The sequence below is a fragment of the Pseudonaja textilis genome, chromosome 12 (genome assembly GCF_049901715.1).
Source record: "Pseudonaja textilis isolate UNSWEBS1 chromosome 12, rPseTex1.2, whole genome shotgun sequence".
In the NCBI taxonomy this organism is placed as follows: domain Eukaryota; kingdom Metazoa; phylum Chordata; class Lepidosauria; order Squamata; family Elapidae; genus Pseudonaja; species Pseudonaja textilis.
The window spans coordinates 421,391-442,151 of record NC_142001.1 but is presented as its reverse complement, the minus strand read 5'-3'; the positions used below and the strand labels follow the sequence as shown (position 1 = coordinate 442,151).

Here is a 20,761-nt window from a genome sequence, read left to right as displayed (position 1 = left end):
CAATTGAGTCGTACCTCAGAGATAATATTTTCATGATGTAAAATATTATACTGCCAGATAAATGATAACAAATTTATGCCTGTAGATTATTGAATGCTCGATTGCCAGAGAGAAGGGAAAAACAAGCCAATCAGCCAAATTTCAAAATGCCTAGGCCCGAGTAGAGATTAAATTGGGCCTTCAGCAGCCTCTCTGCACAGGCAGACACAAGGCCTGGGTGCAGCTGCTGCACTGCTGGAATGGAGCTGTGGGGTTGAGCCAACAAACCTTAAAATTTTGACCACAAAGTAAAAATTCAGTCAATGAGAAGTGATAACTCAGAAAGCCAGGTGGTGACCTATTACTTTGAAGTAAAATTCCACTCACAGCACAGAATTTAGGAACAAAATGGCGTGCGCCATGAGGAGACTTCCAAAATGGTGTCCGTTATCACATCGCGCCTCTCAGCAGTGTTTACCACCTGGCAGAGCGAAGCCGAAGCTCTGGCTACAGAGGCGGCCAGGTAAGGAGAGATTAGCCTTTCTCCTTTGCAAATAACGATGGCGTTTGAAGGTGGGGGGGAAATAAAGCGATACGACTCAAACGAAGCGATAAAACAAAAGCCGCTGTGAACGGAGTGAAAAGGAAACGAAGCGGCAGCAAAAGGAGCAGAAAAGGGATTTTTTTGGCTATGGGAGGTAGTGCAAGTCGCTACTAACCCTCCCTTCACTTCCCTTGGGGGCGCAAACTGCACTTCCCCTTAGTGGCAAGGTTGCCAAGATAACAATTGCGCAGAGGCTAAGGAGAAAATGAGCAATTCGAACTTGAGAAAGAGTTGTTTGAAAACAGTGAGATTAGGACAATCCTGTTCGGCCAAAGGAGGTATGCAAAACGCAGCCTGTCTCGCACGAGGCTGAGCAAAAACTGGGGAACACTGTGGAGGAGTCAGGTGGAGGAGGAGAAGTGTTCCTCAATTCAAGCTCAGCCTACAAATGCAGAGACCGAAGCACCTCCCACTACTGGATGCTTGGAGCAGCTCATAGGAGAACAAGGTATTGACTTTTGGAATGAAGGCCGGGTCCAGCCTCAAAACCACCCAGTGAGGCTGGAAAACGCAGAGGTCTGGATGCACTGAAAGAGCCACCAACTCAGACACTCTCCTGGCTGAACTGATAGAAACCAAGAATGATACCTTAACTGTCAGGAGACTTGCCAATCTAAGAGGTTCAAATGGAGCCTTTGTCAGGTCCCAAGTAGGATACCTGTGGACCACCGGAGGTCGAAAGTTAGAAGCACCTCTGAGGAACCTGTGGATGGTAGGGTGATGCACCAATGATTCTAACTTTCTGATAAGGCCTCCACCTGATGACGAAGAGTGTTGAGAGAAAGGCCTCTACCCAAACCTGCCTGTAAGAATTCCAAAACCTGTGCTACTGAAGCCTCTAGAGGCTGAATCTTTGACTTAGAGCCCCAAAGGGAAAAAGCTTGCCAAGTAGCATCATAGATGCAGATTGTGGAAAGTCTCCTGGAGGCCCGAATGGTCTTGATAACGCTGTTGGATATTTGGGTGCATTTTAACACGCTCCACTCAATCGTCAAGTTGTCAGCTGTAGCCACTGGGACTCTGGATGTTTCAAAGACTCCTGGAGGAGAGAGACATCTTCCTTAGGAATCCGTCAAGGATGATCTACTGATACAGGTGAAACTTGAAAAATTAGAATATCGTGCAAAATATCATTTATTTCAGTAAAGCAACTTAAAAGGTGAAACTAATATATGAGATAGACTCACTACATGCAAAGCAAGATAGTTCAAGCTGTGATGTGTCATAATTGAGATGATTATGGCTTACAGCTCATGAAAACCCCAAATCCACAATCTCAGAAAATTAGAATATTACATACAATCAATAAAACAAGGATTGTACATAGAACAATATCGGACCTCTGAAAAGTATAAGCATGCATATGTACTCAGTACTTGGTTTGGGCCCCTTTTGCAGCAGTGACTGCCTCAATGCAGCGTGGCATGGAAGCTATCAGCCTGTGGCACTGCTGAGGTGTTACAGAAGACCAGGATGCTTCAATAGCGGCCTTCAGCTCTTCTGCATTGTTCAGTCTCATGTCTCTCATCTTTCTCTTGGCAATGCCCCATAGATTCTCTATGGGGTTCAGGTCAGGCAAGTTTGCTGGCCAATCAAGCACAGTAATCCCACGGTCACTGAACCAGGTTTTGGTGCTTTTGGCAGTGTGGGCAGGTGCCAAGTCCTGCTGGAAAATGAAGTCAGCATCCCCATAAAGCTCGTCTGCGGAAGGAGGCATGAAGTGCTCCAAAATCCCCTGGTAGATGGCTGCATTGACCCTGGACTTAATGAAACACAGTGGACCAACACCAGCAGATGACATGGCTCCCCAAATCAACACAGACTGGAAACTTCACACTGGACTTCAAGCATCTTGCAGTGTGTGACTCTCCATTCTTTCTCCAGACTCTGGGTCCTTGGTTTCCAAATGAGATGAAAAGGTTGCTCTCATCAGAAAAGAGGACTTTGGACCCCTGAGCAACAGACCAGTTCTGTTTTTCCTTAGCCCATGTAAGACGCTTCTGACATTGTGTGTTGTTCAGGAGCGGCATGACAAGAGGCATATGACATTTGAAGCCCATGTCCAGGATCCGTCTGTGTGTGGTGGCTCTTGATGCACTGACTCCAGCCTCAGTCCACTCCTTGTGAAAGTCCCAACACTTTCGAATGGCCTTTTCCTGACAATCCTCTCCAGGCTGCGGTCATCCCCGCTGCTTGTGCACCTTTTTCTTCCACACTTTTCCCTTCCACATAACTTTCTATTCATGTGCTTTGATACAGCACTTTGCGAACATCCAACTTTGTTTGCAATTACCTTTTGAGGCTTTCCCTCCTTATGGAGGGTGTCAATGATGGTTTTCTGCACAACTGTCAGGTCAGCAGTCTTTCAGAGCATTGGTCCCTTTAGCTCCTGGGGTAACAAACCTAATAAAATATCTTGGCAACTGTGTATTGACTGGGGTGGCAAACAAATCCACCACAGGAAGGCCGAATCTCTGAGTTATTTGGAGAAAAAGGGAAGGATGCAGTCTCCATTCAGCATGGTCAATGGTGGCTCTGCTTAGCCAGTCTGCCTGCATGTTTTCACCGCCTAAAATATGTTCAGCCCGGATGGACAGGAGGTGTCTTTCTGCCCATCTACCGAAAGCCTCAGCTTCTGACATGAGGGATCAGGATCTGGTACCTTACTGCCTGTTGATGTGGGCTTTGGTAGCCACATTGTCCATCATGACAAGGACATGTGTACCAAATACATACTGACTGAATTTCCTGAGAGCCAGGCAAACAGTTCTGAGTTCCAGCCTATTAATTTTATGCACCTGTTCCTCTATTGACAGGACATGGTGTCAATAGTAGCTCCCAAATGAAGCAAACAATTGGAGGGAGTAAATTGACTCTTTTTAACATTTATTGAAAATCCAATATCTTGCAGCACCACAATAGTAGTCTGCAAGTCCCTCCTTGCCCCTTGAAGAGAGCTGGATAAGATTAATATATCATCTAAATAACACTGCAGACACACCGAGACAGTACGCAGGTGTGTTGCCAAGGTAGCCAACACCTTTGTAAACACTTTGGAGGCAGATGATAAACCAAATGGGAGAGCCCTATATTATAAATGACACCCCTTATAACAAAAACACAGATAACACCTATGGGAATGACAGATGGGAATATGGAGATAAGCTTCAGTCAAATCAATAGAAGTGAGGAAGTCACCCTGCCTGATGGTCTCCAGAACACTCTGGAGGGAATGCATTTTAAAACATCGATAAATGGGTTATTTATTGAAATCTAGAATTCAAATCTAGAATTGCCCTCCACCCCACCCCCCCAGGCCTTGGAGATTACAAAAAGTCTAGAATAAAAACCCCTTCCTTGTTGGTCTATGGGAACCTTTTGGATGGCCCTTAGATCCAGCAAATGCTGGATGGCTGATTCCATAAGTACCCTTCTCATATTGTCCCTTGAAACAGGACAGGAGATGAAAAACCGAGGGGGAGTGGAGAAGAACTCCAAGGAAAGGCCTGACCTCACAGTATTTAATACCCAGGCATCTGATGTAATGTCGTCCATCCATCTGCAAACATGGCTAAATGACAACCGATGGGGGAACTGTGAATGCAGTCAGCATTGGCGACAGAATGGGTGACTTCCTCCTCCTCAAAAGGGCCACTTGCCCGAACATTGCTGTCTGCCCTTGCCTGCTTGATCTGAAGGTGGATCAGGGCATTGGCAAGGAGTCTTGGGGGACTGATGAAAGCTGGGTCCTGGCTCCTCCCTGAAAGATGGGTGTCGATAGTATGGAGCAGGACGAGACTTTGCCCTCTTGTAGAGTGCCGGGAACATTTTCCTCTTGTCCTTGGACTCCACAAGGAACAGATCTAAGGCTTTACCAAACAGTCAGTCTCCTCAGACAGGAGTCAATGCCAGCTTCCATTTCCTCCTGCCTGCCAGTTTCGAAGCCATCACATATGTCTAGCTGGTAGAGAAAGCAGCAATGGCCTTAGTAACAAACCTGGTTCCATGCAAGGTGGCATCCATTGTGAACTCAGCAGCCGCAACTAACTTGTTAATATCTTGATGTGCTCTGATATCAGAAACAGGAAGCCCACCTTGTAGTTGTCTCACCCATCTAAGAGAGCCCCTGGTAAAAAACGGAAGCAACAGTGGATGTCTTTACGGCCCAAGCAGCTGTCTGATGGGCCCTCTGCAATCACTGCTCAATTCTCTTCTCATCAGCCTTGAGGACTTCTTCTAGATCAGAAGGGGCAGATGAAGTGGAAGCCAAGGCTGCTACAGGGGCATCTACTATGGGGACCTGGAAGCTCTTGGTGAGTTCCAAACCCATATTAAAAAAATCTACAGTCAGAGGTAGATAGTCAGAGGCCAGGAAGCAGGAGTATCTAGCTGCTTACCACCTTGAGAAAGAGTTTGGGGGATGGTACCACTTCCTTCCTAATGGTAGGTTCATCAAAGGGAGTGTTAGATTCCATAGGAGGCTGACTGCCGGGATCTTCATCTTCTGCATCTTCTCCAGATTTGCTGTATTCCTGGCTTTGAAAAGCAAGGACTTAAACAGATTTCAGGTAAAATAGGCCTGAAAGGGCAGGAATCTCAGGAGCCAGACCTTCGTCTTCTGAGAGGTCAGACTCATGTTTATCTGCTTCCCCTACCAAGGAGGAAAAAGCGTAAATTGAAGGAGCATAAACTGAAGGAGTTGGAGATTCCCATTCCTGTGAGAAGCAACCCCTTTCAGAAAGATGAGCACCTGTTCTCTAGATGGAAGCACACAAACCTCTGAAGCTTCTGAAGAGTGATACACAAATCTTTGAATGCCTTCAGCAATTCCCTTCCTGATAGCTCTATCTATCAAAACATGCATGTTTACTAGAATATCTGTTTCAATAGTCTGAGGGCCTGAGACCTGAAGCTGTAGGAAAAAATGTAGCCTTCACTCCAGGCCTACTGCCAGACTGCTCCTGCCGAGGTTCAGCACAAAAGGTCTCTTGTGGATTCCCATAAGACCTGCTCTCTGCAGTAAGTTGTTGCACTATGCTACTTTCAGCTGTATCTGGGGACTAAGCCTGAGGTCTAGTCCTAGAAGACGGGCCAGGCTCTTGATCCAGAGGAACCTCCCAACTATATTGAGAAGCAGGAGAGTCACCCTTGGCTGTAGATCTGATGTTTCTTCCCCTTGAGGCCTTTTGGGTTTTGACAATTTGCCTTCTGATGCCTAGAAGAATCCTTCTCCTCCACCTTTGAGACCTTCTTGGTGATAAGGCCTGCTTCCCTTGCTTGTTCTTTGAAATCAGAGTGGAGGAAGCTGTGCTGTGGGTGTCTGCTCTGAAGTCGCTGCTTCTCTAGGGGCATCCACCATTTTGAATGTAGGAGGACTCTAGGAGTTTGGAAGCCTATGGAAGGAGGAGAAACCGTTTCCTTGTCCCCATTGCTCCAGCCACTCCTCTTCAGCCCTATTTCAGCAGGACGTTTTAACACATCCTGCTGGGACTCAAACCCATTGGGGCCTAATAGGGCCTAAAATCTAGATGAGGCCTGGCCTTGAAGCCTGTAGGGACTGGTCTACTTCGGAGAAGGGGACCAGGTCCCTCACCAGAACTAAGCGTCTCACCTTCACAATTTTCAGGGTCCAGCAGCTACCAGAGGCCAATTGCCCAGCTCTGGTCCTCTTTCTGGGCACTGGAGTTGCCTGGAGAAGTGGACCGACACCTCCCACCGAATTCAAGATGGCCACCGGCCACACGGTCCTCTGCTTCATCATCGAGGTCCGAAACTGGCTCAGCGGCCTTTTCCTGTGCTCCAGTATGCTGGAGCAGCAATTTGAGCTGGCCGCTTGCCACACAGCCTCCTCTTCACCGCAGAGACCCAAAAATGGCTCTGTGGCCTTCAGAAATGTGGGCTGATGCCGCCCGCTGATTTAAAATGGCTGCCTGACCATGAAGCCTCTTCTTCACTGCAGAGACCTGTAAAAGACCCCCACGGCCTTTGCTGGCTGCTCTGGACTGCCAGAGCAGCAATCAGATGTTTCGTGGCTCTGTAAAACAACTGATGATCGGAGCTGTGGTTTTTAAAGTTTTTTGTTGTTGTTGTTCTGAGGTTGCCTTTGCAAAGCAAAGGAGGAGAAGCAGTCAACTACATCCATTCTGGCTGAGGACTGAGTCAGCTAGGACACTGAGCAACCCATTCCTGGCCTATCTCAGCCTTACAAGGGAGAATCTCTTATTTTCTAGTTTTTCACGTATGTTTTACACACTACGGCAATCCAAGGAAAGGAGAAGAAAAGCTTTTTTATCTCAAGTAGCACCAACATTTACTTTCCGAAATGAAACTCCCTGGAGATTTACAAAACTACTACATTTTTTGGCAGAAAGATGTCCTTTCTCCTTTTCACTGATTGTCTCCTTTGCAAACTTCCCCACCAAGGTTATATGATTGAAGAGTAAAGAAATTACCTGACATACTTTCCAGGGTTCTCTTCTACTTGTGGACCACCACAAACCTATTTAACTTCTGCAGGATTAGTTTTTTCTCCAAGCCTGTCAGACTTCTAAAAGGAGCAGGCAGCCCAAAATCCAAGATTTAGACTGAGTCTCTTGAGAGTCCCTTGGACTGCAGGGAGATCCAATCAGTCAATCCTAAAGGAAATCCACCCTGACTGTTCTCTGGAAGGACAGGTGCTGAAGCTGAAGCCCAAACACTTTGGCCAACTGATGAGAAGAGATGGCTCCTTGGAGAACACCCTGATGTTGGGAAAGATGGATGGTAAAAAAGAGAAGGGGATGGCAGAAGATGAGATGTTTAGATAGTCTCATCAACACAACCCAAAACATGAATTTGGGCCAAGTCTGGGAAACAGTGGAGGACAGAGGACTGGGGGTGCTATGGTCTATGGGGTCACCAAGAATTGAACACAACTTGATAACTGAACAATAGCAAACAATTCCTCCATCAAATTATAGCCATGAAAAGAAGGCAAGTTTGCTGAATCTTGGAAACTAGATAAGTATGTTCCAATCCTTTTTAACTGAAGACTACATTAATGTAGGGACTCTGCAAATTGCTTGAATTTCCTTTTCATCAATTCCATATCAAGACAGAAGCCGTACTTAATAGATAAGACTGAAATAACCATCTGTTCCTCATTTGCCATGTTTTAAACCACCCCCTTTTCTTTCCAGATTCCAAGAATATTCTTACATAGGTAGAGATAAGAAGGCTAGGAAAAAGAAACGGGTGGGGGGAGAAAAGGAGATTCTGTTTTCTAATCTCTATTTGCCCCAAGACCCTGAAAAATTAGGATAAAGCAGATTGTGAAATATTGCTAAATAGTTTTAAATAAGCCCATGGATGATAAAGAAAAATGTTCAATTATTCCTTCCCAGTTTTATTCCCCCAAATGGTTTCTAAAATTGATGAAATAAAAAAGTAAGATTATCTGTTTCAATTAATGTAAAGGATGCAACAGAACAATAAAAGAAGAGAAAATATTTCTCCTGCTCTGAGGCCCCAATATTTATTTTGAAAGGAAAAAGAAATATTTGGTCCTTCATCCTAATTTAGTGATGAGTAAATTTGTTTCTGTTTTCTACTGGGCTGTAAAGATCCAGGAGGTGGGTACTCTTTGAGAGAAGCAGGCAGAGCTGCAGGATAGAGTTAAGTGAGTAATCAGCCAAGAGTCCTTATATTCCCACAAATGGTCTAAGTCCAACCCTTCTTTAATTCTGTTGACCGTTAATTTAGTATAGAATCTTAGTTGACTAGATTCTTGTGTACAGGCTTGAGAAATAAATCTTCTGAACTGCAACTTCATGATCCTTTGCTCCTGACAGGTGGTATTGATCTATAGGTTCACATCCCCAAAAGCAAGTAAACAAAGCAACATGGTAAATATTTTCAATTTTCTCAACTGTTCAAATTTTAAATTATAGAAGTATTTTTACCACTGGACATAAAAGTTATTCCTAACTTGAGCATAGACTTGGCAGCTAAGAACCAGCATCTATGAAGATTCATAGATGTATGAAGTAGGAAGTTCTTGGCAATCCATCTCTGGTCTATACTTGCTATATGATTACTGTCTTCCAGAAAATATTGCTAAAGCAGAGGATAATTTGAGAAAAAATATATAAATTCAGAAATGTTACATCTTTGCTTTTTGGTTGATTAAAAAGCTTTCCAAGTCCAGAATAGTCTGATCAGTATTAAGGTGGGAGGCCATCACAAACTCCTCGAGTTCTCAGCTAGTAAAACAGAAATGCTTTCTTGAAGAAAGCCATGATTAGTTACTTTTACATTTTTGCCAAGAAAAGAGTACAGAAAAATCCATATAGTAAACAGGAATCAATGTCAATTTGAAAAAGACTTTACTTTTAGTCCCTGGCCTTTGCCCATTCAATGAAATCAAACAGGAATAATTTGTACTTGTATCCAAGTCACATCTATCCAATGGATTGCTGGCAGGAATGAAAAATGTCTGAATTCAGCACCATGGTCAGCACCTGTGGGCACCAGAATATCCCATTGAATAAATTAGGATTCATTTCAGTGTGAACATTCCTTTCTTAAGGCCATCTCTGTACTAATAATTTCTTGCCCAGGGAACAGCAGGTCACATGAATACAGCAATTTTCTCTTCTTAATTCAGAATGGGCATTAAATATGTTACAAGCATTCGTTCATTCGTTCAAAATGTTCTACCAAATGTTTGCAGAAATTGTGCTCTCACAGTTTCTTAACCTTTCTCAGATTAGACCAAAGTTGTTTATTTATTTATTATTTGGACATATACCTCCCACATTCAAGCTTTGTGGCTGGCCCAAAAGGATACAATGATTGAGACTGTCAAAAGACTGAAAGATCAAGGACAATCATACCCTCCTATCTCAACTCCAACAGTGGTGATCATCAACTGTGGTCAATCCCTATTGTTCCTAGACCTTAAACTCAACTAAAAGGAATCCATTTAATCTGTTTCTTCTATTGCTTTTTCCACAATTTTATCCCAAAATGAAAAATTGGGAACTGCATAAAAACTGCCTAAAACCACTGGATCCTGCTATGGTTTCTTGATGTCCAACCTCACTTTATCTTCCTACAAAATTGGAGCACCCCCTCTTAGCAGGAATTAAATCTCATAAGAAGAGCAGGAATCAGGGTTAAATCATGGAGGGCTCTCTAGCCTCAGAGACCCATTCAATGAAGAGGAGCTCGCCTGCCATCTTTACTAATTCTTTGCCTTTCCAAATTGCTTTTATACTAATGGTTGGCAAACATGAGAGAAAATGCAGAAATGGCTAATTTTACTTCCCTATTTACAATATCTAGATTCAAGGCTGACTAAAAACCCCTTGTATATTTTTTGCAGGAAACAGAAAAATATGAATGTATGGTTTGTGGTTTTGATGATGAGGAAAACAACTAAACAGAAAACAGAGAACAACTTCCTCTTCCTCCTCCTCCTCTTCCTCCTCCTCTTCCTCTTCCCCTTCTTCTTTTTCTTCCAGTGTCAACTTCAAAATGTGCTTATACTGTCGCAGCCATCTTTCATTTCTCAGCTTGCCACAGACTATGTGGGGAGGGAAAGGTTTGGAATGTTAGTCCCAGAGGGCAACAAAAAATCATTCTGTGGGAACCAAGGTCAACTTGACAGATGTTTGGCAAGGGCCTGAAGGAGTTGCCATAGAGACATCAGAACACCTAATTGGACAATGTGACCTGGCTGAAGGAGAAAGGAAAGAATTCATTCTTTAATTAGGTGAAACCACTGGAACTAGCTAGAGCTGGTTTTGCTTCATGCGTGCCGAAATGATGTATTCAATAATATGCTAAAAAAGATCTGATTGTCTCAACTTGCTGGCTTGATTGAGTTCGTCAGTCAGAACCTTGACATTAAACCAACTCTCACTTTTTGAACTTTAACTACCAAGTAACCTCTTTGAGGTCCTGAACCATGGCAGCCTATCTAGTCACCTTCGGGAGGACTGCAAAGACTCAGGGAAGAATACCGAGATGGAGTGCAATAGAGAAGCAGCAGCAAAGCCCACAGTGGGCTCAATGAAGAAAGTCCCAAGAGTGGCCAAAAATGATTTTGGAGCCCAGGCAATGGCAGGCCGCCCTAAAACCCAAGCAGAGAAGGCTGAGCAACAGGAGGTGCAGTAAGAAGCAGGAAGAATGACAACTGGAGACCTCTACCAGAAAGAAGAGGAGGTCTGGTGGAAGAGAGCACCAAAAGCATCCGAGGCCAAGTTCCCATTGATTATATCTCGGACTTTGTTCATCCAAGTACCGAAGTGGAGAGCAAGGAGAGCAGTGGAGTGGAATGAGACTGTGAAGTAGAGATTCCTGACTGACTGCTGCAGCCTGTTGTTGGAGCAGCTTTGGGAGAAGTTTCTCCACCTGGAAGTGAACAGAGAGGAACCAGCGTGGAGGATGGAGCCATTGGCCAAGATCACAATCTTGCCAGCCTCGTCACCCCCACATCATAATCCAAGCCTGACTGCTGCAGAAGGGACATCCAGTCCCTCCCAGAGCCTCAACTCTGCAAGATGTCACCAAGATGCAAGCTTACCTGCAGATGCTGCCAGTTAGCCACCACCCCAGCCAGGGTGGGCTATGCCCAACTATGGTCCTTCTGGGCCTGGCTGGTTTCCTGGATATTGGGGGCTTTCATCTCCCCCCCATGAATCCTCTGCCAATAAAGGCCACAGAGTCCAGAGAAGCTGGCTTTCTTCCCTGAACCAGGTGTGAGCGCACCTAGCAGTTATGCCTAACCTACCTTGATGAGGTGGTAATGGAGAATGCCATCATAGCCAACCTTGAAGGGAAAGCAGCAGACAGGTCTCCATAACAAAGAGATGTCAGAACTGGGAAACATCGATGTTTTCCTGTTGGAGTTTAGAGCCAAGTTTGAAGATGAGACCCAACTCCAGAAAGCTGAGTTGGAGGCACGAGACCTCAGACAAGGGAACTGACTGGTGGCAGACTACATCCCTGAGTTCTGGAGAGTCACAGGCAAGCTAAGGCACTGGCCAGAGCAGCTGCTGGTCTACCATTTTAGAGATGACTTGAATCGGGAGTTGTTCCACACCTGCTTGTCCCGGGGAATACCTGACAGGATCCATGACCGGTACTGGATGGCAACAGTGGTGGACTTAGATATAGGAGAATTCAAGAAGCCAAACCAAAGAGGAGCCAAGAGTGGAAGGAGACCAACACCCGCACCAGTGGCCGTCTCCTCAGGAACCCTGAGGCGTGAAGCTGGCTTGTGCTTCCAGTGGGGCAGCAGGGCCACAGAGCAGTTGAGTGCCCAATACCTGCTCCTCGAACCACAGTGAGAGCTCCTGCCCCAGTCAAGCGAAATAAGTCACAGAAGGGGCAAGAGAAGTCAAATGTGGCATGCCAAGTTGTAGAGGCCTCCTCCCCCAGCAGTGAAGGGGAGGAAACTCCGACTGAGGAGGAACAGCAGCCAAGCCTCTACAAGGGTGAAGACGAAGGAGAAAACAACTTGATGGTAAGTGGGGCCTTCACGGCACCAAAGTCAGGAGCCTGGGAAGAGATTGAAGTGCTTACAGACACAGGTTGCACCCAGTGTTTAATGAGTCTGCAGACAGTGCTGAAGCTGGGGATACAAGAGGCTATCCCAGTCTATGAAATTCGAGCAGGTGGATGGCTTGCTGATAGGGAGATCCCCAGCAATGCACCTAACAGAGCCTGTGCAGTTAGGGATCGGGCAACACCATGAGACCATCCGGTTCATGATGGCACCAAAGATAATGGAGGCAGAAATACCAGGGTTGACCTCGTTAGAGAAGTGGCCCCCTACCATATGGTGGTGAAAAGAGGAGAGGTGGGTGACCCTGCCCCCCCTTTCAGCAAGGAAACCTAGTGGAAAGTCGAAGCGATGGAGGGTTGGGGAGAGGGAGCCTGAGCACATAAAGGCTGCCTCTGAGAAACCACCAGGGACTCTGCCCATCCCCAAAGAGTATAGAGACCTTCAAGATGCATTCAGCGAGAAGGAATGTGACATCCTACCTACCACCACCACCACAACGGCCCCATTGACTGCACCATTGAGATCTTGCTGGGAGTGAAACTCACCAAGACAAAGTTGTACTCCATGACCCCAAAAGAGATTGAGGAATTAAGGAATTATATTGACAAAAACCTAGCCTAGGGTTTGATTCAGCCAGCCAAATCCCATATGCCAGCCCTGGTGCTATTTAAGGGGAAGAAGGATGGGTCATTGAGGCTATGCATGGACTTTAGAGGAATAAATGGGGTGTGCATGGAGAACATGTACCCCCTTTCTCTTATGAAGGACATGTTGGGCCACTTGGCCAAGGGGAAGATCTTTACAAAACTAGACTTGAGAGAGGTGTGCTACAGATTGATAAGCAAAGAGGGTGACGAGTGGGAAACAGCCTTCAACTGCCCATTAGGAAGCTACCACTTTAAAGTAATGCCATTTGGCTCCAGGAAGTTCCAGCAGTATTCATGCAGCTAATTAATGAGGTACTACATGTCCATTAGTACAAAGGGATCCTACTGTACCTTGATGACATCTTCATTTACAAGGAGACAATGGAGGAGCACATAAAATTAGTGCACCAAATTAGTGCTCTTGAGAGTATACCTGCTTGCCAAACTACCAAAATGTGTGTTCCACAAGACCAGCCTGGACTCCCTGGGCTGTCAAGTATTGCACAATGGAATAGAAATGATCCCAGGGAAAGTGAAAGCTATATTAGATTGGCAAGTCCCTTGGACCTGGAAGCAGCTACAGAACTTCCTGCGGTTTGCAAACTTTTATAAGCAATTTATCCCCCTCCTTCATAAAGGGGGAGGAAAGCCTGACCAAGTCAACCACTAAACTGGATGATGGAGTGACAAGAAGCTTTTGGGGGACTGAAAAGGTGGTTTGTATAGGAGACAGTCCTAAAACACCCTAACCCCAAGGAGCCCTTCATCATCCAACCTGAAGCCAGTGATGTGGCTGTGGGGATTGTGCTCCTCCAGAAAAACAGAGAGGGAAAGTTGCAGCCATGTGCTTGCTTATACTTGCGGAAAACTCTTTCAGGGAGAGCTTTTGGGCAGTTCTCAGCACTTCCAAACTTTTATGGTGAGTTCACACCTCGAAAGGCACTTTACTTCCTCAAGGAACTGCCACCAAGTTAGTAATGCCCACCTTACAGTGAAAGCTTCCTTCTCCCACACTGCCCAGCACCTCTCAGTCTTGGTGAGTTTGGGCACAGTATTTTAGTAGATTTGACTTCGAATTGAAGTACACCTCGGTGGGAGGGAAACTTTCTAGCCTATGCTCCATGCTGCAGTACAAAAGTAACTGAGAAAATGTTGTAAATGCAATCATCCCCTCAAAGCAGCGAGCATCCCAAGTGACCACAAGGTAACAGGCAAGGAAGAAGTTGCCAGACCCCAGGGGTGAACTGACTTGACAGATGAAAAAGGAATTACAGTCTAATACCTGGATTGGAGCCCATGGGAGTAAACTAATGTCGAGAGCAGGGCTAGCATGGAAGGGGGACAAGCTGTATGTTCCTGAAAACCTACAAGTCCAAGTCCTGCAATGGAGCCATGACACCAAGCAAGTTGGCCACTTCAGGTTTTTAAAGACTTTGCATTTGGTTAAGAGACTGTTCTGGTGACCAAGGATGAAGAAAGACATGGAGAGCTATGTGAAAAATTGTGCAGTGTCTGAAAAGGAGACCAGGGAAGAGCCCAGGCTTGCTGTTGCACGTGGTGGAGCCAACCCGGCCCTGGGAAGAGATTGCAATGGACTTTACAGTCGAACTCATGTGTGCCAAAATGATGTACTCAATAAAGTTATGCTTAAAGAGACCTGATCATGTTGCTAAAGCACCATTCACAGATGGCACTTTCTGACAGCCCCATTTGGTCAGACCTTGAGATACCCAGAGCGAGCAGAGCCAAAAGGGATGGGATAGGTGAGGTCCTCGACTTGTAACCATTCATTTAATGACCATCAGAAGTTACAATGGCACTGAAAAAAGTGAATGGTGACCGTTTTTCACACTTACAACCATTGCAGCATCCCCATGGTCACAGGATCAACATTTGGGTGCTTGGCAACTGGCATGTATTTATGACCAGAGTCACATGATCTCCTTTTGTGATCTTTTGACAAGCAAAGTCAATGGGGAAGCCAGAGAAACTTACCCTCTTGTTTAACAACTGTGGCAAGAAAGGAGCAAATTTGACGTCACAATTGTCTTGCTTAGCCCCAGAAATGTTGGGCTCAGTTGCGGTTATACAGTGAGGACTACTAGTAATTCCTTGCCCTTGCAGAAGCTCAAAGGACATAGGGCTCCCTTCAAATGCCTCTTGAAAGCCTGTTGGAGTAGAGCTTGGCCAAATACAGAAGGATACCACTAATTCTTCCAAAGACTTGGAAGTGGTGGTTCCACTGAGGACTCCTAACCTGCATCTCCCTGCATCATCCTGCAGGCTGCCATTCAAGGCCTGATGAACTGCCTTCCGAGGATCCTTTTCACTAGTATTCTTCCCAATCCAGTCAGTTCCCCATGCTATACATCTGTGTTTTCCTAATTAAATATATGGATCACTAATCAAAATAGCCTAAGAAGCACTGTTGCATGGTTTTCTTTTCTTCTGATAGCTCAAGAGATTAGATTGCTAAGAAAGCCAAATGAGTTTAAGCAGAATGAAATCAATTTCCACATCGCAATTGTTTTCTAAGTGAATAAGATCCCAGCTTATCTTTAAGTCCCAGACACCCTCAGCAAATCTCCCATCCAAATGTTAGTCAGAGATGAGCCTGCTTAGCTTCTCAGTCTGGACAAACTTTCTGAAGCCCGTCGGGAATGGATGAATATTGAGAAAAGAGAAGAAATAGTTCAGATAGATCTATTTAGGAAATGAGAAGCAATCAAATAAAATTATAACTATTAGAGAGAATGCTATATTATACTATAAGATTATATATTATTATACAGATTATAATATTATAAAGGTTTATTTTATTATAAAGGTTTGGCAATCTTCATCAGAGAAAGGGTCTGTGGTTTGGAAATAAAGAACTTTTTTACACACTGCGGTGTTTGAGATGCATACAGGTAGTCCTCAACTTACAACTGTTCATTTAATGACTGTTACAACAGCACTGAAAAAAGGCCTTAGGACCATTTTTCACATTTACGACTGTTGCAGCTTTCCTTGGTACCGTGATCAAAATTCAGGCACCTGGCAACCGACTTGTAAACGTTATTTATGACGGCTGCAATCATGTCTCAGATTCACATGATCCTCTTTGAGACCTTCTGAGAAGCAAACTCAGTGGGGAAGCCAGATTCACCGTGTGACTGACATAACAACTGCAGCTGTTCAGCTAACAACTGCGGTAGGAAAGGTCATAAAATGAGGCAAAACTCACTTAACAAATGTCTCACATAGCAACAGAAATTTTGGGCTCAATTATGGTCATAAGTGGCAATGCAGATAGTCCTCAACTTACAGCCAGTTAGTGATGCTTAAAAGTTACGACAGATCTTTACAACAAAAGTACTTCTTACCGCCCAATTTTGAAGTTGCTTGGTAACCAGCTCATTTGCAGCATCCTGCGGTCATGTTACCATAATTTTTTAATGTTTTTTGCCAGTTTCTGATGTTTTTGTATAATTTCTGGCAAAAAACACCTATTTTTGAATAAAATGGATTTGCTTAAGAACTACAGTGTTCACTTAATGACTACCATATAAAAAGTCATAATATGGTCACATGGTGAACTGTTTAATGACCGCAACATAATTCCATGTTCAATTACGGTCGTAAGTCAAGCACTACCTGTACAATTGCTTACTCCGTTACAGTCAACCTTCCTTTCTTTCTTTCCAAACAACTGCAGTTAAATATACTGTGGGACACAATTTCATCCTGACAAGATTAATATTTCCCAAAAAGTCAAAATACCCTAAATTCTGTATTGTCCAAAGCAATCTCAAAAGGGCTCAGCTAGTCTCAGACTGAAGCTTCCCCTTTTCCCATCATCCTGTTTTCAGAGAAAATAGTTGAAATAATTAATTTTTCGCCTTCTTTGGGACAAAATTAACATCTGGAGAGCAAGGCTATCATTTTCACCACAGCTTTTCAAATGCAACATTCGTAACACACCCACGACCAATTTTTGTATCTACCAAAGTCATCCAAATTTTAAAGACCTGAACAAGAATTTCAAAGACCGTCAGCAAACCAGAATAATCCATTCTGTCACAAACTCTAGTAAATTCTTTGGTAAACCTGATGGCTGCATTGACTCATCTTTTTGAGCTGTTCAGTGAATTAAGCCACGTTCTGGGTTGGCACCACAGTTAACCAAGATTACCCAGATGTGCAAATGCTACCGAGTCTTTCACTGAAAGACTGGCTGCATGAACACCTGTTTCTCACTCTTATCCCTGCATTTCACTTATAAAACTCCTCTATTTCTACAGGTAGTCCTCGAATTATGACCATTATGAAACCTGCCCATCACATTCATTAAGTTGTGATGGTTGTGAACCTGGTCACCTATGTGACGAAGCAGACTTTATGATCTCTTTTGTGGTGGTCATTAAATAAACATCATAGTCATTAAGCAAACCAATGGTTCTTTACAGGCTGGTCTTGCTGAAAAAGAGAAATAAATGCCAGTTTTCAGCAAACCATCATAAAACATGATCACGTGACCACAGGATACCTCAAACAGCTGTAAATGGAGGCCGCTTGCCAAGTACCCAAAATGCAGTCCTGTGACCATGCATGTGGGGAGGCTCAGCTGTCCAAACTTCAAATATGGATTGTGTGTAGCCCCAGGGTGGGTCTGTTGTAACTTTGAACAGTCACGAAGTGACCGGTTGTATGGCAAGGACTACCTGAACTAAAAAAAATCATATTTAAGACTAGAAATACAACTGAGGGAGATGGTTATATTCATTTTTTAAAAATGGAAACATTATATTATTTCCCAAAGTGGCACACTGTTGAAAATTATTTGTCACTAAAAAAAACGCTTATTTTCCAAAATCACTCCCCCTGTGTAAGTATTTCATTCCCATCTTTGTCTGGCAATTAACCATTCCTAGGATAAGAGAAGCTGGCTTCAGACTAGATGTCAATGCTGAGGTAATAAAAACAAGCCTTTAAAAGATAAAACGATGATTGTTTAATGGAAGTGAAAAGGAAAGATATTAAACATATGACTGAAGAGGAATAAGTTACACCCAAGCCTGTTAAAAAATGTGCTATGTATTCTGTCAAACCTTGTATAAAGGTAGTCCTTGACTTAACAACCATTTCTTCAGTGAACTTTCAAAGTTACAAGAGCCCTGGAAAAAGTGACTTAAGACTGGTCCTCATACTTATGACCATTACAACAATCCCCAAGGTTGCAGGATCAAATTCAAGCGCTGGCAACTGGCGTCTGCTAGCAACGTTTGCAGCGGCCCAGGGTCATGTGATCACTCTGTGCAACTTTCTCAGCTGACTTTTGACCAGCAAAACAAATGAGAGAAGCCGGACTCATTTAACGACCCCACAATTCCCTTAACAACTGCAGTGATTTGCTTAACACCTGGGGCAAAAAAAAAAGTTGCAAAATTGGGTGTGAGTCACTTAGCAGCCACCCTTCTTAACAATGGAAATTCTGGTCTCAGTTGTGGTTGTAACTTGAGAACTACCTATAAGGTCTCTTTACCGGTAGTCCTCGACTTACAACAGTTCATTTAGTGACCATTCAAAGTTACAACAACACTGAAAAAAGTGACTCAGGGCCATTTTTCACAATTACGATCTCTGAAATGTTCCCACGGTCACCTGATCAAAATTCAGCTGCTTGGCAACTGACTCGTATTTATGATGATTGCAGCATCTCAGGGTCCCGTGATCACCTTTTGCGACCTTCTGACAAGCAAAAGTCAATGGGGAAGCCAGATTCACTTAACAACCATGTTATTAACTTAATGCTTGTAGTGGTTCCCTTAACAACTGTGGCAGGAAAGGTCGTAAAATGGGGCAAAACTCATTTAACAAATGTCTTGCTTAGCAACAGAAATTTTGGGCTCAATTGTGGTCGTAAGTTGAGGATTACCTGTACTTGCATTTTAAGAGACAAATGTCACCTTTCCTACAAACATGCCACCTTCCTATTCACTGTATTGTAGATTTTCATCCCTTTTTCATTTTATCCAATGTTATGTCCATTAGGAATAGGTAGATAACTCCCCCCTGCTATTTTTTAAGCATTTTGTCACAGATTTTGGGTAAGTATGAATTCTGCAGCACAGCTGTGTTCCTCTTCAGGGAGATGTTCAGAAAATGAGAACCAGGCACTCAATAAACGCCTTCCCATTGTTATCAATGTTGAAAGGCAGAAGATAGAAGGTTCCAACTACCAGGCCAAACCACAGAAGCCAATTACTCAACAGGGCTCTTGTGACCATACAAGAAAAGAGAGACAGACAATAGATTTCCCCTTGAACTTTCACAGAATTCAGGGGGTTAAAAAAATTCAGCCCTCCATTTAATACCTATCCCATAGCTGAGATGCTGTTTTGCAGTAGTTGCCTTTACAGACTAAAACAAGGATAAAAGATGGCATTGAGAATCCATTATTCCTGACCTTGAATATAAATTTTTCCATCAAATATTGTGCATCTGTATTATAAATCACACGTTAAAATAGCTTCCATTGTCCTCTGTTGTATCTCATATCATTACAAGCAACATTCAACTGACGGGGAGACCCCTGGACTCCTAGAAGACACAGGATGGCAGGAGAATTCTGGGAATTGAATTCTACCCATCTTAAAGTTGCTAAGGCTGAGAAACCCTGATATAGTTTTTCCAGTCATCAGCATATTCAGAAATATAATTATAGTCAAACATGAGATATGAATAAGGCCACAAAGAAAACATCTGTGCAAAATCTGAAATGAGGTTATAAAGGGGACAAGGAGATTCTGGTTGTAGTTCCCTTCAACCACCAGCAACTCCAGCCGGCTGGTATCGGGGCTAAGCCACCCCATAGAGGTGGTGAAGAAGGGGGAGACTGCCTGCAGGGTTGAGGAGAGCCGCATCTCTCCTCTCCAGCTGGCCATTACTCCCTTTCCCGAAGGCGGTTTAAGCGGTGGTCAGAAATGGCCACCACAAAGAAGAACTCGACCAGAAAAGAATGTGCAGGAGGAAGATAAGAAAAGAAAGTTTTGGATGACTGGGTCAAACAGCAAAAGCAACAAATAAGGTACCCTGGAATTGAAACTATTAAAATAATAATAATATTGTTCCCTAAGAAGATTTTTAAGCTGCGAAGGAGAGAGAAAAGGGAAAAGATTTGGTTTTTCTTCTCTCCCTTTCCCCATACTGACAGCTAAGAGACTTAAGAAAGAAATTGGAAAAAAATCCACTTTGACATTAATAGGCATTTAATGCTGAAAATAAAAAGTCAAAGGGATAATAAAGACCTGGATAATCAAAAGCTTTTGAAAACAGGAAAGGGGAGAAAAAGAATAAACGGGCAGGATCTGGAAGGGAGGAGACTGCCTGGAATTAAAAAGAACTTACAGCAAAATTTCAACAAGACTTCCAAAAGATACATTTTAACTGAAATATCGCAACAAAAAACCCAGGAAGAGAAAGTGGAAAAAGAAATAAGAAGAAATAATTTGGGACTATTTGGATTACTTGATGATTTCTAGATTTTTGGTTATTGTATTTGAATGACTAAAATCAATCAGGTGGTTGTTTAAAACTGTTTAAAATGGCTCCACTTTTAGAAGAACTGAAAACGGAACTTAAAAAGTACAAAGAAGATGCACAAGAAGGGAGAGGTTCTTTTGGCTTCGTATTTCAGTTTTTAGAAATGGAGATTTGGAATTATGAGAAACAACAAGAAATGCCTGCAGAACAAGAAGATTGCGACAAAGAAGAAGCCATCTTTAATGAACAAGTAAACTTAGGTGGGGGGGGGAAAGGAAAGGGGGGAAAGAGAATGGAAAATTTAAGATTGGGAAAAACAACTCCCGCCCCAAAAAATAGAGTGAAAAATAAGTATAAAATCAGAAAGCAACAGAAGAGGGAAATGCTGAAGAGGGAAGTAGAAGTAGAGAGACAAGGGAGTAAAAAGGGGAGGGAGAAGAAGAGAGGGAAGAA

The 20,761-nt window shown here is 43.6% G+C and overlaps 1 protein-coding gene across 1 annotated transcript in view; it reads right to left on the bottom strand.

The window, feature by feature from the left end:
• Positions 1-20,761, bottom strand: part of PAK3 (p21 (RAC1) activated kinase 3) — a 210,534-nt gene that overhangs the window by 171,815 nt on the left and 17,958 nt on the right. The window lies entirely within an intron of this gene.